This window comes from Melanostigma gelatinosum (genome assembly GCF_949748355.1).
Source record: "Melanostigma gelatinosum genome assembly, chromosome: 6".
NCBI classification, from domain to species: Eukaryota; Metazoa; Chordata; class Actinopteri; order Perciformes; family Zoarcidae; genus Melanostigma; species Melanostigma gelatinosum.
This window is the reverse complement of record NC_136639.1, coordinates 14,460,597-14,476,070: the sequence shown is the minus strand read 5'-3', so window position 1 is coordinate 14,476,070 and position 15,474 is coordinate 14,460,597. Positions and strand designations below refer to the sequence as shown.

The 15,474-nt window shown below is 41.0% G+C and overlaps 1 protein-coding gene across 6 annotated transcripts in view; it reads right to left on the bottom strand.

The window, feature by feature from the left end:
* mef2cb (myocyte enhancer factor 2cb) overlaps positions 1-15,008 on the bottom strand; it is a 72,188-nt gene extending 57,180 nt beyond the window's left edge. For all 6 annotated transcript variants that reach the window (XM_079269589.1, XM_079269590.1, XM_079269591.1 and 3 more), the window contains exons 1-2: positions 14,764-15,008; positions 7,130-7,259 (exon numbers count right to left, since the gene is read on the bottom strand). The gene's annotated coding sequence lies outside the window, so the exon portion shown is untranslated. The remainder of the gene's footprint in view (positions 1-7,129; positions 7,260-14,763) is intronic.
* Positions 15,009-15,474: the final 466 nt, after the last annotated feature.

Genomic DNA, 15,474 nt, shown 5'->3' with positions numbered 1-15,474 from the left:
TAAAGGGAGATGGTGAAGACGGAGGGGGGAGGGGGGGACTCTGAAAATATATTAGGGGTTATGAAGCCGCTCCTCAACGTTCACAGGTCAGGTACTGTGTTTTATGATGGAACATGCCTTCTGTCGCCAGATTTATGGACATGGACAGCAAATACTTCTCCCTGAAACTAACCCCTAAAACACACTAAAAAGGATTCCCAGTAAATTCTGGATTTACCACACAACATGTTTAGAGCAGCTATTACAGATATACACTGTATGTATGTGGTGTCACAGACTAGGCGGCCTGGATTCTGTCCATTACACCGCTGCTGAATAAAGATTACAAATCTCACAGGAAGGCAACTAAAGTGTCTGGTGGGGAAGTCAATGAACGAACATATGAACGTGTTAATTTAACTCTCATTTTCCGATTGAAGTCTTGATGCTGAGGTATTCAGCCTGATCTGAACCATCCAATGTTTAGACAATGAAATCCAACCTCTGTTCTACTCTAAATGTTTCTCTTTGTCTTATCATTCAAAGCCCTCTGCTCACTGTACTCCTCCTGCCTTCTCTCCTCCCAGACTCCCTCCCTGTCCAAATATTTCAGGGAGCAGGCCTCACGTATGGTGAGGTGTCTCTTTAGGTGGGCTGCAGCTGACGATATGATTGTGTGGTCAGCACTACTGAGCAAAGACCACCCAGCAGGCAGCTGCTGCTGCCACAAAGACCAACAGGCCGGGCAGGAAACAGGAAACAGGAAGAAGAAGGCAGGACATCCTGTTCATCAGTGTGTTAAGCATGACATCACGAAAGCATCACTCTTTAATGAAGAATACCTGTTCAGAGGCCAAATATTCTGTCGCTCTGCTCTTAAGTCACCTAAGCTCCAGTACATTTCTATCTATGTTTTATCTCTGTGTGTTTCTGTCTCTGTGTTTCTGCGCATCATTCTCAGTTTGCCTTTTCAGCCCTCACACTGACACTGTTTTGCAGACTGCTCCATCATTCCAGACATCAAATCCTACCCTCTTCAGTGTGAGAATGAAGGAGAAAAAGAAATACACGCCGTTTCATTTGAATACACACCAGCGACAACCTCGCAAAACTCGAGACAAAAAAACAAAAACAAAAAACACAAAAGCACAAACATTCCGACGCGCAAACAGACGGCGACGAGGCACAAAGTTGAACGCACACACACACACACCTCCCAGACACACAGCACATACTGACAGACAAACACACAAAGAAACAGCAAACACAAAGCACAGCACAGCCAGAAGACTACTTTATGCAGAAATATTCTAAAGTGTGTTTTACAATACAATTAAACATCAAAGGCTGATATATTCCTCTGTGATCTTGAACACCCCAGTGAACAAACCCCACACACCCCCATCCACTTACAGCGTACAGAGAAAGTTGCTGAACGTCACCGTTACTTACTAGATAGAGACAGAAGAAGACTTTGCATCATTATGCAAAAAAACAGGACATATTCAAATATATGCATTCGATCCACCATAAACCATTCAAGGACTGTGTTATTTACTTTAGATTCTTACTTTTTTAAGTTTCACGATTAATCGCAGCTCTCGTGAAGATATACAGACAGTACTCCAAAGGCACAGAAACATTTGGGTAAACATTTCTAACATGCACAACAGTTAGGACAAAGAAAGGGAGGTCTGTTTAAAATGAGGAAATAAACGCAGGGTGAGGTTGAGCCCGACACGTTTCATTCGCAGTATTAAAATGTATCAAAACCATGAAAAGACTTTTCCTTCCATGTAGCAAAAGAGGGAACACCTGCCTTGTGCAATAAACAAGAATACAACAAGCCCTTGAGTTATTATAAAACTGAGGTATTTCCATCTGCTCATACAGGCAAGAAAAGGAGTTATTCTAAGCAAATGGCTCAACATTGCTACAGTATTTGTGTCAGATAAATGTACTATAAGGAGAGGTTAACTTTATTCTATCACATCTAGATTGTTGGTGTTCTCTGTTCCATTCATTTGAAAGAGCAAAAGTACGCTGCATTATTTACAGGATACACAGGGATGTCTCTTGACAGTTTAAGATATTATACGCTCCTTATATATGAGGTAAATATGATTCTCCACAATTGACTCTTATATTACCTTCTTATTTGAGCCAAAGGGCATGAAGTCCAATTACAGCACTTCAATATCTACCTGCAGATCTTGCCAACCTACAATCTGCAAATGAGTGTTTTACTGATGTTTAAACTGAGCAAACTCTGAAAACCCTTTCCAAAATATTTGAAACCATTCGTGAAAAGAAAACTTTAAAGCATAGCAAAAGGGGCCATTAAATTATTTGCTGAAACATAAATGCTTCTGATGTTTCCATTAAGGATAATGTTTTCATAGAAGGAGGGAATCTTGAAATGTGCCTGCTGTACAGTATTACATGTGCTCTGAGGCAGCACAGTGGTATCCTTTACTCCTTTTTTTTTTATATTTTTTTTTTTAATACATATATAAAGGTGCACGAATTATATTAGACATTTATCATTAAAGATATAAGCAGCAGTCCATCCTATCTATGCTGATGTTGTCTGAGCACTTTTAAAACACATGGAAAACCCTGACCATGGCACACAATGTGTCCGTTCCCTTCACTTAACTAAAGCTCTGCTGAGCCCCTGGTGTACAGCAAAGTGCCCTGACAATCGGCTCAATGCCCTGGCCAATCACAGGGACACGTGACCTTCTAATCCCTCTCTGTGTGAAGGGGTAAGAGTTTGTTGTCAATGTTGGTTTTGTGAATCAGCGCCCAAAATCTCAAATGATTTGTCATGAAGGAGAGGTCTTAAGAGAATACGAGAAACAAAAGCAGCACGGCCAGTGAGTGTGGGTGTCGGTGTGATGTGCATGTGATGGTGTGTGTGTGTGTGTGTGTGTGTGTGACAGAAAGACAGAGAGTGAAAGGAGGAAGACCATGCTTTTGCCTCTGCATTTGTGTGAATCTGCATGCGACTGCATACGTGCATGTGTGTGTGTCATAGGGTCTCTGAGATTACAGAGCTTGGCTGACAGAGTCCTCTGTGTGTAATCGTGGGTCCACATGCGAGCGCTCACCTTCCTCTGAGCGGATTAACCTCACGCTAAATCCCAAGAGAGCAACAGGCCAGACAGGCCACACAGAACAACTTCATTGACGATGGGCAAAAGGGAAGGCCAATGCGTAAAATCTTTTTATAGACGAATACACTTTAATAGATTTGTTCATGAATAAACAACTCATATAAAACACCATAATATATTATATAAAGTAATGGGACAATGCACAGAGAAGTACTTTTTTTTTTATGGAAGAAATGTACGTCACATGTTGCATATACTTTATATCGGCTGTATCATTTTTAGTGAAATGTAAGTGACTAAGTGTATGCAGCACGCTTTTCACAGAGTCACAAATTAGGTTGATACGCTGTAGTAAACAGAAACACTTTATCACTTTGAAAATATTCTTTGCCCTCAAAATATCACCAACAGGCCATTTAAAAAAATAATAGTTCTTATATATCTCAAAATATGCTGTGCATATCATATCAGGTTTATCATTTTGAGAAATTGAATATATCTCTACCTTAAAAAAAATGTTTAACTTAAGGGACTGTATTTCTGTCGGTACTATAATTGCAGTTTAACTTTGTAACAGATGCACAAGCATATCCGTACAGATATTAACGTCTATGCTTATATTAATGAACGTGAGTTAAATGCATACAACCCAGTCAGTTCCTAAATCTGTCCAAATTCAAATGAAATGAGTAATTTAAAATGTCATGAGCATCAGTATCTGCGCATTGCATCAGTGGGCTTCATATTCACACTTTAAGTACATCACAAATACATCAAATTAGTTCTCTAAAGCTGCAACCTGTGAAAGTTGCCACAGGTTAATTATGGTGTCATTATTAATCCTCTCACTGCAACAGGTTCAATTGAGCCGCGAGTGTGAACTAACCTCACTGATGAATTATAACATTCTCAATGTAGTGCAATAAGTCGAAACAATCTCAGTTACAAAGAAGAAATTATAACACACCTGAACCAGACCTCTAAAACCCTGATTCACAGTCAGCATGAACGCTCAAATAAGTCCTGCAAACTGTGTTTTTCTTGTATTGTAGTTTGGAAATGTTTAATGTTTACACTATTCATTCTTTCTAATATATTTAATGCAATTTGCCTATGTATGGGTTATCCTGATTTAATGTGATTATTGTGCTCATTAGTGCACCTCAGTTTAGTCCGTGTAAACCACTGGTAAATAATGACATATTCACAAAGTAAGTAAGGCCATCTCATGTGCAGTGACTTTACCTGCATCATGTTGCTTTAAGCTAATTATCTGTAGTAAAATAAGTCAAAACTTCTACATGTATTTTTTTTAAAATTTCAATTGTCTTTGAAATAAAGTTTTCTTATATTATTTTGTAAAATCGTACAGATCAGGTAGATTAAACACGACATTTTAAACTAAACATAAAGTGTAACTTTTCACGTGCCACCCCATCGCGCAGAAGAGAAGAGCGTACTGTGTTATGTTATATTATTAAGGAGGGCAGCGTATTGAGTAGATGTGGCTTTGGGACTGCGCGCCTGCATGTGGACATGAGAAAGCTTCACAAGGTCGACACAAGAGTAACATTACTTAAAACACGAGACAGACCTTGACTAGCTCCTAATAGACCATAAACAGCGACCTGATGTCAGCCTGTAATTATATGACATAGCTGTCACCGGCATAAGTCGATCAGGGTCCCAACAAATCAATAGACGCAGTAACTGTACTTTGTTGAGGAGGAAGCGCGCATCAAAATAGACCCTCAAGTTTCCCTCTGGAAGATTGAAAATACGGATCATATGACGCAACGTGTCTTGTAGATGTTTTGCGAGTGAGTGCGAGCGCGGTACTTACTTTATTTCGCATGAAATTGTGTCCGGGTGAAGTGAAAGATACAACAAGCGGTCCGCCGGTTGTTTGGTCCGGCCGACTGACAGGAGGGGTTGAAGCTGCTGCTTGATGGGGACGGACTTAGCCAAGACGCACTTAAAATCCAGGAGCGCAACTTAGCTGAGGACGTCGCTGGGAGGAAAAAAAGTAACCTACAGTACGTGGTAGGAGTCTCTATAATGTCAGAGACAACTACTCCCTCTCTCTCTCTCTCTCCCTCTCTCTCTCTCTCTCTCTCCCTCCCTCTATCTCCCTCCCTCTCTCTCTGATCGGACAGTGTCTGCTCAGGAGGCGGCGAGGACGCTTCGCCTGGTCTCTCTGCGAGGTGCCGGTGGAGCGGTGATGGTGGAGGTGGTGCTGGTACTCTGTACTGCTGGAGGTCTGGATCTTGATGGTGATGTTGAGAGGCTCTTTCTGTTCCTTCCCACAATCCTGACCGAGTCTTTCCCCAAACCCTCTCCTCTCCCAGTGCGACGAGAAATAATCGATTTTTTTTCTTTTTCTCTTCTCTTTTTTTTTGACTCCTGAAAGGGGGCGGGCTCACATTTCCCAACTCTACTTTAATGAAAGAGGCACGGCTCTTAATGCTTTATTATCGCGCCAGCCCCGATAGAGCGGACGGACAATTAGCTGCTCAGAGAGGACCACTAGAGGAAGATGATGGGGGATGTGTGCTTAACTAATGAACCAACAGAGCATCTTTAGCCGATTTACAGCTAAATCCAGCCGCCAAAGTTTATGTTTTAGTTGTGGCCTGTTGTTTCATGCAGAAAAAAAAGACAGAATAGGCAAATCTCTACACTCAGGAAAACTTCATTTTATATGCTTCTTGCAATTAAAGTAGATTCAACTCGTATATCTTGTTCAGTAAACCCCAAATAATAGAATCATTCAGTTCTCAACAGATGTATTCCATGTCTGTGAAACATTACTGCGGCCTCCCGTCTGAGTCTCTACAAACTTATACCTCCAGCGCGCCGCCAATCATTCTGCAGGACCCAGCTATCTCCTTCAGATAAGCCCTGACACAGACAGTAAGCATGGGGGAATTACCAAGCCTTTATCCATCCCACCAAATGATTTCAAAACATCCACTCTATTAGTGTGAAGATAAGAATTAGAACAGCAAGTTTGCCACTTCAGATAAGACACAGACAGGCAGTCTGTACAGAGATGTATCCCAGATAGGCCTTGTTATACTGTGGTTCTATTATACTCACATTATATGGGCGCGGTATCAGTTTAAAGAATGGAAGAACGGAGCCTGTTACACTCCCATACACCAGCAGTTCTCACTCTCGAGTTTTCATCAGTCCATCCTCAGAAAAAGAAAATAATCCTATAACACATTGTTTGGAGTCTGTTTGGATTCATCTTTTTTGGGTTGAAGTTTTACACAGTTGATAATCGTTTACCATGTTTCATTCTAAAATCATTCAAGGACGGTGTAGCCCCTTAAATTCTCCTTTTCTTGACTTTTAATCTTTTCCTCATCTTCATCGTATTGGCAGTTGAGCACCATCCACTTTGTACAGAAAATGTTGGTCCAGCCACACCTTTTTTTTGTCTAAATGCACACACACAACGAAGCATTTTCCCTATGAGCTTACAGCTTTGCAGCACATGCCTGTCGCTACAGACTGCGTGAAGTGTAAGTGGACACCAAGCAGCATCCTAATCTTTCCCTTCCTTATAGAAGTTCACCTGTGAAGCGTAAACCATGTATGCCAGTCAGTCAGTCAGTCAGTCAGGGTACGAAATGGCGGGACATGAAATCAGTTAATAAATAAATCAAGCTGCCTAATCTGCTTGACGGGCGGACATTGCAGCCTGTAACTGAAGCCGCTGGTGTCTGATGACTCGGGATACCTTCACATCACCTGACCCTTTAATCTTGAATCGCATTTCCTCTGCCCCCCCCCCCCCAGACCTCCATAATAATCAATAAGGTGTAGTCTATTAGAGACAGTGGGTTCATAAATGCAACATGGCAGATATCAGTGGCGTCACATATCAGCCTGTATGACGCATACAGGTTTGACACCCTCAGTAGACAAGTTCCTCCGTGCAGATAGTATACATGCTACTGGCAATAGCATTAACATATCTCTGACATATGGAAACTTATGGGTGCCTGGATGATCGTACATACCACGTTCAATATTCCTTCGTCAGCCGTCTTGCGTGCCCTCAGTCTCGTAGATGTCTGTGCTGCCTGTCAGCAATTCATCGGAGAGGTCCTTTCAGTGTTCACAGTGCTTGAGGTTGTCTTTGGTTGGCACCTGGGAGGGGAAGTAACACAGGGTATATAGCGTGAGGAGGAGAAGAGAGAGTGAACCTCCCATTAAAATGGTAATTGTTTGCATGCACATAGTGAGCAGGATCCATGTTAACATGTGTGTGTGTGTGTGTGTGTGTGTGTTTATTGTCCATATGAAGTACAGAGAAATAAATGGGGGGAGGTGGATTGAATATATTTGAATGGTGACAAATCATTAAACGAGGCAAACACTGGCTCATGCATATTCATAAATGACTGTCTAACTTGTCTACAGGGATAAACTTATAGTGAAGGCATACTTACAGCCTCCTTCTATGCTCACACATTTAATGCAAAGTAGGACAGACCTAATGTACATTTTGCTCTTGAGACTACTAAGTGTGGGTCTACGGCTAAATCTGACTGTAGAAACAACTCAGAGCATTGTAGCCAGATTATTGTTACATTATAATATGCCATTCACAGTGTGTCACATTATGCCTTTTACAGCTGATGAATTTAGAGTTATAGCAACAAGTGTGATCAAACAAGCAAAGCCTGCTCGAGGTTAAATATTGTAGTTTGTAGCATTTGTGTTATCTTGAGCCAAATTATGTTTCTCATCAATGAAAACAAACTTGATTATTAGTCTCTTGCTGTCTGAAACTTTCCCTGCACAACTCATTAGCCAGAACACGCAATCCAGAACTTATATTATGATGTGTGTGTGTGTGTGTGTGTGTGCGTGTTCAAGTGTGGGTTGACAGTCTCATCAAAGCCTGATGGAGAAAAATCAACAGTTTGCCAATACAATTATGTAATTTCAAACATGTCATAGTGTGTATACACACACACACGTTAGGCTTTTGGGTAAATGCAATTTCGCAAAGGTTTGGCATCAAATGCGCATAAAAAGAGAAGAGGGGAAACTGCGACTGCATGTTAAGTCAAACACATAAGTGCGGTTTGCTGATATTGATCTTGCTTGGATTGTTTCTTAAGCCTCTGCTGGCAGTCACTTCACAGAGTGTGTCACACACACACACATGCAAAGCAGCTCGCCTGAAAACGTGTGTGTGTTTTTTTTTGTAACGGCGGGAGAAAGAAAGGAATGCCTCTCTCAAGCAAAAGATAAACACTAACACATTTCCAGGGCAAACAGGAACAGCCCGGCCTCGGTGCAATCTGTTGTCGATCACGTTCACGTGAAAACACAATCTGCCTGTCACAGTAGATGATGCTGTCAAGCTCTCTGCCTCACTGCTCCTGAGAATTAGCCCAGTGCTTATTACAGAAGCACTACAAGACACATGGAGTACTTGTTGTATATCAGACATGTCTGAGGATGCTTCAAGCTTTATTTGGTATTTACTGCTTTCAGTCATTCTTCCTGCGTTCGTTCCCTAATGAATATGAGAGACGTTTGGTGTTTTGACAGTCGATTGATGCGACATGATGTGACGACCAAGCTTCACAGGGGTAACAGAAAGACCTGCAGGCCAATTTAACTCACAGGCTCAGCTGGGGATCTATAGATCTTACTTCTGCACGTCTGTGTGTGTGTGTGTGTGTGTGTGTGTGCATGTCTTTAGGGTCGACCTTTATGGTTGTTTGAGGGACAGTCTCAACAACAATATTTTAAGACTGAAGCCTAAATAAATAATGCTAATATTTAATTGGGACTTTATAAATAAATATATCAATTATCATTATTATTAGAATCATTAGTATCAACCAGAAGGAAGAGCCTCTGAAGAAGCATCATGTATCATTCGATTCTGTGTTCTTAGTTGTGAGAAATACTTACGCCAGAAGAAATAAACAATGAAGTAAAATGAAAAAAACTTAGTCTTATACAAGTGTATGTGTTATGTGTGTTTGAGTGAATAATGTGTGTATAGTCTCCATGAAAGTTTGAGTGTTAATGACATTCATATTGAGCAGCACTTGATGAGCCTGGGTTCTGTTCTTTGGGGGAAAAAAACCTTCTTTAGAAGTAATCTTGCACTTAGTAGGAGAGGTGTGAGACATTTGCCTGCCAATCCGCACTTGGTCTTTGTGTAAATCAGCGTTATATTACATATGATTCGGAGATCCTTATTAATAACGTTTATAATGAAACTCAGAGGGCAATATCATCAGTAATTATAGTTGCATGAATTGTACCACTGTACAGTATAATTAAGGGAGCAAAGGTGAGAAAATCTGTTTTAATTAACTGAAATCATATGTCCTCATATTACAATATATATAAAACAAAGAAATTCAATAATGTGAGCTTCGCCTTCCTAAATTTGGATTGCAAGCAATATTACCTTGATAACTGAAATAATGCAGTTTTTGACTCAAGACCTCATATATACTGTATTAGCACCTTGTAATTACCTTTCAAAAAAATGTTATATGTAAATATAATATATTTGGATATGGTAGATAACTTACCTTGGCAATTGGAAAAGTCATAAATGACAGCTTATACATTCATTCATTTTATTTTCATCAGGTTCACTTTTTTTTTTTAAGCAAAGAAATCAGAAATAAGAAATAAGACAATGAACAGATTTTTTACTTGAACATTAAATGATCCCACATCTCATAAACTTACATCCACCTCAGTCATTTGAACTGCTACAGCTTTAGTCAGCTGCAATTCTTTTAGTTGTCTAAGTAAGAAAAAAGGCAAAGGACAAAGAAAAAGTTCTGTCTACTTATCATTAGCTGCTGTGTTCTATAAGGGTATGACTCATTCTTCAGCGAAACCATCCAGAGCCTTATTTTCAACAACATGTTTTTTTATGTGTGGTTTGGCCATGACCTGTCTGGCCAGCAGTAAATTCACTGTACCATTTCATATATTTCCTTGTCCTTACAGTTCCGTTTCAGAACAGCACCCTGTTGGATCAAACCATACAGGACAGACTTGAATGCAATAATAACAAAGTCAGAAGGCCTCTGGAACTGTAATAGACATGTAACAACCCCTTACCGAGCAGTGTTAAAGGAGAGACGGCGCTGGTGATTTGCATGTGTCGTGTTTAACCAACAGTATTCTGTCTGTACACCTTTTATGCATTATGGATGAGGCACAAGCTGAACAACAAGCTCTCCCTTTGTTCTGCCTGATGCTCCAGTTACATCACAGGAAAAGCCCCATGGTCCTGTGACTGCGCTGACTGGCTGAGACACAGTGCCGCTGGCCGAGCTGATGATCGGACCTGTTGCTTCTTCACTTTGTATACGATCTTCTATTTGTGAATATGTAGATATGCGGACACACACTCACACATGCTTTGCCACCTGCTGAGAAGGTTCACACTGATCTGTGTGCTGGATATATGAAACTTACAAATTGAAAAACCAGACTATGTCGTCTCTTGAATTGAATGTATGATAAGACATTTTTTTTCCACAAGACAAACAAGACAAATAACATTTTAATATTTAGAAGTAAAAGCAGCTGTTGACAAAAATGATTTGATTATTCTGACTGGATACCTGCAGATGAAATATCTTGATTAAACTGTCAAAACTGCTCACTGATTTTACAATCAAAATGCTTTAATATCCTGCATGTCATATACGTGACAGGTGCCATCAGTTCACCACCTGCTACATATGAAAAGCACATTTTGCCTGTAGAGGTGCATTCAGGCACTGCTGTGTAATAAAATGTGCTGCCTGCAGGGGAGCTCTGCATCTTTCTCAGCACAGAATAAACTGGTTTACTGCATGGGTCTATTGTAGGTCTCCATGCAGAGTTTCAACCCTAGGTTATTCTTATTCAGTGGGTAGCATAATAACATTTACATTCAGAGAAACCATCTAAACATTTAAGTAAAGTCATTTTACTGTCACCGAAATTAAATATCAGTACCAATGATCCCGTGTAAACCATTTCAAATATTCTAATTTCAATTTACTTTCTAATCCCAGCCACTGGCACGCCTCTCCCCCCTCCTCCTCTCCCTATGTCTTCTCTTGCAAGTTTAATTGCTGGACCTTCTGTCCGTATATCAGGGGCTCAAAGTTGTCTTTGTCTGCACTAGATTGCTTCATGCGAGGGAAAAAAAGAAACTCACTTCCAGCTAATGGTTTTTCCTTTGTGGTGGAATGGTTAGAAAGTAATTCCATATGAACTGCTCTGACACGGGAACAGTTATTTCATTGTTCTTGCTGCCCTTTCTCTTATTGTGCGCTTAAAGGGGAGAGATGCCGATGATAGGTTTTTGTGTACAAGTGGTGCCCACCAGTGTTTCCTGAAGTGGTGCAAAAGCTGTGTCTGAAACAGTGATAATGTTAAATATGCAGACATGGAATAGATCCCAATTTTCATGAACAACATGAAAATGGGTAAATGATATGAATCAAGAACTGTCATAGCACAATGTGGACTTCAATTACACATTATTTTCCATTCAAGAAAAATGACAGGACTGGTAGTTTGTTGGTTTCGATGGACTTTGACACGAGAGACCGGTGTTTGTTTCCCATTTCCTATAACTGTCAGCATCGGCTTTCTTTAACCACGATAGTTCCCTAAACTTAAGCAATGAAACAGCATTCAAACCACCATCTTTCCTTAACCTTAACCAAGTATGTTCTGTGACTGAACCTGACCAAATACTAACCATAGTGGTGGCTGTTAACAGAACAGTCATATGAAGATATTTTATAATGTGCGTTTAGAAAAGCACTGAGAAATTGAGACCACATCAGAATATGGGTTGTTTTGGAAGGCAATTACAATATATTTGGTTGTATCATCCATTGAATTGTTTAAGTGCCACTCCAAGAGGCTCCATTCTCTGCAAGGTACTATGGGAATTTTGGGATTGTTACAGCTGTTACAGAAATTCTAAAATATTATTTTAGTTCAGGCCAGTCGTGTGATCTCAGTGATTTCAAATCAGGGTTTAGCATAACGATTTCCGTAGGTCATCATTTTATTTCTATTTTACTTATAATGTGTTAGACTGACAGGGGCCTAACCTGTTTGTGCTAAAATGCATTCAGCTACAGCACAAAAGCCTCCAGTCATCACTGTTTCCAATTCCCAGAGTAACCATTACACAGCAGAAGTCCCTCCCGCAGCTGTTGACCTCAGCCAATTCCCCTGACAATTAAAGATCACTCAGCATAGCTATGCAACTTCTCCCACACTCTCAACAAGCAGCTGATAGCATCTCACTGTGAAGAAAAGCAAGTGGAGTGGAATATAATGTGTGTCTAAATGAGGGTTTCCCAGCTCTGATGCATAAAGCGAGGCCTAGCGACCATCGGCGCGGGCACCGCATTACACGGTGGAGCTCGGCAGACGAGCGGCAGCGTCTTAAGCTCTTTGTGCCTCCAGGATCACCCCCGACTCATTCTTATTCAGACATGATCAGAGGGGAGGCAGGCAACTGAGATTAGCTGCAGATCAAAGAAGCTGCCTCGCGCCAGCACTCGTGTTTTGTAGATTTAGGCGGCCCCGGCACACAGGCGTTGTACAGTGACGGCAGAGCGTCATACTGTTTTCTGGCCTCAGCAGTGCTCAGGGGGGTAGATGGAAAGAGAATTTTCATACGAGAGGCTGGACCACTGCTGGAAATGTTCCAAAATGAAATAAAAAAGAGAATGAAAAATAAGAGAAAAATGACTATGCCATTACTGTTAGCCATAACAGTGGAACAAATCACATTCGAAACTGCTTCCATATGTGTAATAGGCCTTGATTTCTGTGATAATTTATTTTACAAATGAAATGCACTTTCCACAGTACCATACTTAAGGTAACTTAAGACCACCTGGATCAGTGGTGCCCACTAAATAACCATGGAAACTAACTACTACCCTATCTACTGCTATGCTTTCTGTCAGCGGCTGTTACAGAGTAATCAAACAGCAAATTACTTCTATGCTGCTTTGCAATCCTCCCATTCATTTATAAATAGCATTAGATTCAATCTATACGCACATATCAGACATTAGTGGAGATGAACAAACATCCCCCGACACATCATGACGAGCAGCAACAATGAAACTAACAGCAGAGTGTGAAGGTGAAGTGACAGGATGAGGAGAGTTTCAAAGGCAGAGAGGCAACTGCGTAAGAGCGCTCGCCACCCTACGGAGAAAGATAACAACGCGCTTCCTCAACTCCGCTGACCATCAAAGCCGTGGAATTCAGGGGCTGAAAGCCTAATAAGTGAGGACTGAGCGGTTCCTGTAAACTGGGTCAAAGTTTCTCAGGTTCTGCCTCTTTGGGTTAACAGCAAGAGGACATGTATGAAATAAGGGACATGACTGGATGTCAACTTATATCTTTATATGCATTTTTAAATCTGTTCATTTCCTCTATTTTAGCTTGTTACAGTGTTGTTTGCTCGGAGAGGGTTGAATGAAACGGTTTACATTTTCATTATTAGTGTTAGTAGTTGTAGTAGCATATTGCACAATAAAGCAAGCGGATGCAAAACCAAAATCAAAAAAAAATTAAATTCACAAGTATGTCAAATTCAGGAAGAATATTACTTCTCCTTTCAGTCCCTCCAAAAGCTACAGTTAAATCAAATGTTGATGGAAAATGTCCAACGGAGTCATTCACCACTCATTAAAATCAAACAAAGCCTTTGCTTTCGTATGAAATTCCATTGGGTTGTTTTGGGACACGTGCCCTACAGCGGAGACCGTTTCTAATTCCATATGGTGGGGAATGAACCCCACTCTGTTCATTTAATGTGACAAAAGTGTTCTCCTTTGTTTCTAAACTTTGCCCAACATGTCTTACTGAAACACACAACTGTGTGACACATATTGCTACTGAAGTGTGTAGTTGCCACTTAGGTAGCTACCTTGAGGGAGTGAGTCATTTCTAAAGCAAACAGCATGTTAAGGTCATGCTCTTTTCTCTCGCTGATAATTCCAGATTGTGCAATGAGATGTTCTAAGCAATTACCCTTAAAAGTACCAGCAACCTAAACTGACTGTGAAGAATAAGGAGCAGAGAAACACAATATAAAGTTCCACTTTAGCGACCGAAACCATTTGTCTTGCCTGAGAGAAGTGAAAGTGTAGACTTTTAAAACTTAAACACACACACTTTCAGGAGCCTCAATAAGTGATTCTCCAAGTGCTCCACAGAGGTGATTGGCAACAGCTGGGACGTGACTCCTCCCTCAGCTTCTCTTGTGTCTTTTGACTTTGTCAAGAGCAGGAAAAACTCAAAGTTAACACCAATTAAGTGTATCTTTTGGCCTTGCTCATACTGGTACGGTCTTTTCTGTATTGGGCAACATGACAAAGGCATCATTCACTGAATCCAGCAAGGCTATAATGAAACAATTAGGCAGCAACACTTCAAAATGAATTTCAGTTCAAATTGAGCAGCTCGAATATCAAAATTATGGCTTAATCTGTTGAACATGTCATGACCCACTGTGCGGAGCATGGTTTTAAATACTGACAGAGACAGGTTTTCCACCGCCAGAATGAGATCCAGAGGAGAGGGAAAGAAGGAAGGGAATAGGTGTGCTGTGAAAACTCACCCGTGCTGTTTCTCTGCTTCCCCAGGAAGTTACACCCCGCAGCACCAGCTAAGGCCCGGCTCAATCAAGCGGTTCAAAAGTAAAAAAAAATCTAAAACAAAGACAAATAAAAGAGATAGTTGACTAAAAGAAAACAAAAATAACGTCAAATTTCCTGAAATCAATGTCCCGCATGTGATAAAGCCAGACCAGCTGGCTTTGAATAGAAACCCCCGTTTTGGGATGTGATTGCCCCCGATCTCTGACTGAACTGAAACCGGGTCTGGTTCTTTCCAACCACCCCCCCACAACCACAACCACCCCCCCTACCCCCACTGTCCCAGTTGAATCCACCTGCCCCCATCACTCCTCGATACATTTAGCCTTCTGAGGGATCAGTGACACCCAATCCCCCCTCCAACCCCATTCCCCTTCCAAGCACACACACACACACACACACACACACACACACACACACACACACACACACACACACACACACACACACCCCTTATTGCCCCCCTAAGAATGTTGCCATCTTCACAGTGGCAAAAAAAAGACCCCCCTCCCCCTTTCTCCCCCTTCACACATCCACAACTCGCAACTGTACAGACCACATTCTTCTTTCGCAACAGAGCTGTTACAGAAATAGGTATGCATACTTTGCACACACTTTCAATGTGTTTCTTTAACCTTTCTGTCAACATTTGACAGAAAACACAGCAGACTATA